This window comes from Camellia sinensis, chromosome 9, assembly GCF_055761805.1.
Source record: "Camellia sinensis isolate YWXY chromosome 9, ASM5576180v1, whole genome shotgun sequence".
Lineage (NCBI taxonomy): Eukaryota > Viridiplantae > Streptophyta > Magnoliopsida > Ericales > Theaceae > Camellia > Camellia sinensis.
In genome coordinates this window covers 13,135,592-13,138,220 of record NC_138969.1, presented here as the reverse complement: position 1 = coordinate 13,138,220, position 2,629 = coordinate 13,135,592, and positions in this window count along the sequence as shown.

Here is a 2,629-nt window from a genome sequence, read left to right as displayed (position 1 = left end):
TTGATTAAAATACGAATCGTCTCCTATGATTTTGAAAATTACATTCCACCCCCTGAGGTTTCTAATTTCATAACAAATCGCTCGTTTTATTAATAAATCATTAAGTCAATTAACAATTTTTAATGATATTAAAAATATGTTTCAATTAATAATTTAGGTAATTTTATTATTATATAGGAAAACAATTATGAATTTCATTTTTTTAGTTAATTCTATTAAATAAAAAATTCTAATAAGGGGATATTTGTAATTTTTCAAACCACAGGGAGCAATCTGTATTTTAAGCAAGGGTGTATTTGTAATTTACCCAAAAAACTAACATGTTTGAGATAATTTTTTGATTTTTTATGAAAAGATGTGCAAAAAATGGAGAAAAAAAAAAGGAATCTTTAACTTTTTGATATAACTTGTTGGTTTTTTATTTTTTTTTTAGTAATTTTTTACCTTTAGACTAAAAAGTGATATTGTCAAACGAAGCCTAAGCTTGTGTTTGTGTGCCAGAGTAATTGTTGGTGCTTTTGGTGCTGATTTTGGTCCCATAAGTTTATTGCTGTTTTTTTTTTTTTTTTTGGCCATCAAAAAAAAAAAAACTAAGCTTATGTTTCTTACACCATCCTCCCTAGAAGCTAGGACTAGGTGTTATAAAAATGCAATTCAAAAATGACTGCAATTTATTGTGTGTTTGAAGGATTAGAATTTAAGTTTGAATTGTATTGTATTGTCGTAACTCATTTTTTTATATTTTATATTGTTAATTTTCAGGTAAATATATGGCTAATATATTTGTAAGTTGTAAGGATGGGAGTAAGAAGAAGAATAAGAGAAAAATAATAAACTAAAAATATAGATGATTTTTTAGAATATATGAAATGGTGAAAATAGACAAATAATTTAAGGCACAGAGAGTAATGGATTGGAAAAAAAGAGAATTTTTTTTGAAATATCATTTTTTTTATCAACATTTATATTCCCACAGTTAAAGTTAATTATCTGCACATAGTAAGAATTTAATAAATTTTATATTCAACATTGTTAAGTTTTATTATTGGCAATCCCGTTTGACAAGGATTTCTTTAAGAAGTTGATTTTCTTCCAAAACTAGGATTACTTTTGGATTTCTATAAGTAATTGGATTTCTTCCAAAACTAGGATTACTTTTGGATTTTCTACAAATAATTGGTTTTCTCCCAAAACTATTTAATTCCTCCAGACCTTCTTTTTGGTTTTTAAGGTTTATATCTGGGGATATTTTGTTAGTTTTCTTTGATGTTTTATTGAGTATTCAACTCATGGTTTAAAGAGAGTACATCAAATGTTTTGTTTGTTATACACAAGAGAGAGAGAGAAAGAGTTGTTCTTCGGTGGATTCTGAAGAATTCGAGCCTGAAGCTTTGGTGGATTCCGGGATGGCTCATCGTAAAGACAATTCCGAGGTGAAGACGGGGTTAGAAGAGGCACATAGAGGTTGGTTCAATTAGGCGTGGATTCGCTAAGTAATTGAGAGTGTACCTGTGTAATTCCTTTAAATCTTTTTAGTGGATTGTTTTGTGGCTGTTGCCCATGGTTTTTTAATCACAGTTGGAGGTGTCCAATTGTGGTTTTTCCACATTAAAATCGTTATGTTGATTTGTCTTGATTGCTTGATTGGGATTGTTATATACTGCTTAACATTGTTACATAATCACAAATCAATATCTAGAGGATTTCTAGATTTTTCAATTGGTATCAGAGCGGGTCATTCTATTTTTAAAAAAAAATAATATTCTTTTACAACGAGATCTTGTTTGATTTGTGATAATAGATTCAATTCGTGAGGGAAATTCTATGGTTCGACCACCCCTACTTGACGGATCCAATTATTCTTTTTGGAAAGCTTGAATGAGATCGTTTTTGAAATCAATAGATGAAAAAGTTTGGCAATCTGTCATGAATGGGTGGACCGAACCAACAATTACTGTTGATGGAGTAACTTTCCCCAAACCAATTGATAAGTGGGACACAACTGATTACCAAAATAGTAGCTGGAATAGTAAAGCTATCAATTCTCTCTTTTGCGCTGTCACACCAGAAGAGTTTAGTCGTATTTGTAATTGTGAAGTCGCAAAAGAGGCTTGGGATATCTTACAAACTGTTCATGAGGGCACTCCTTCTGTGAAATGCTCAAAACTTCAAAGGTTCACATCTAGTTTCGAAAACCTTTCAATGAAAGATAGTGAGACCTTTGATAAATTTTATGTGAAGTTGAGTGACATTATAAATTCCAGCTTCAATTTAGGTGAAAAAATACCAGAATCCGAAGTTGTGGGAAAAATTTTGAGATTTTTGCCCGATCGATTCTAACCAAAAGTTACGGCTATTGAGGAGGCTCAAGATGTTAACAACCTCAAGCTAGATCAGTTGGTTGGAAATCTCCAAACTTATGAGGCACATAGAAATTTCAAAAAGAAACAAAAAGATATTGCTTTTAGTAGTGCTCATAAAGTTGGAGAGGATTCTGATGAGGATTATGAGATAGATTCCAAGATTACGGTTGCTTTTGTTAAACAATTTAAAAAATCTTTTTTGAAAAAGAATCCTAATCTTTTGGAATCTATTCATACTCATAAATCTAAAGGCAAAGATAAACTCA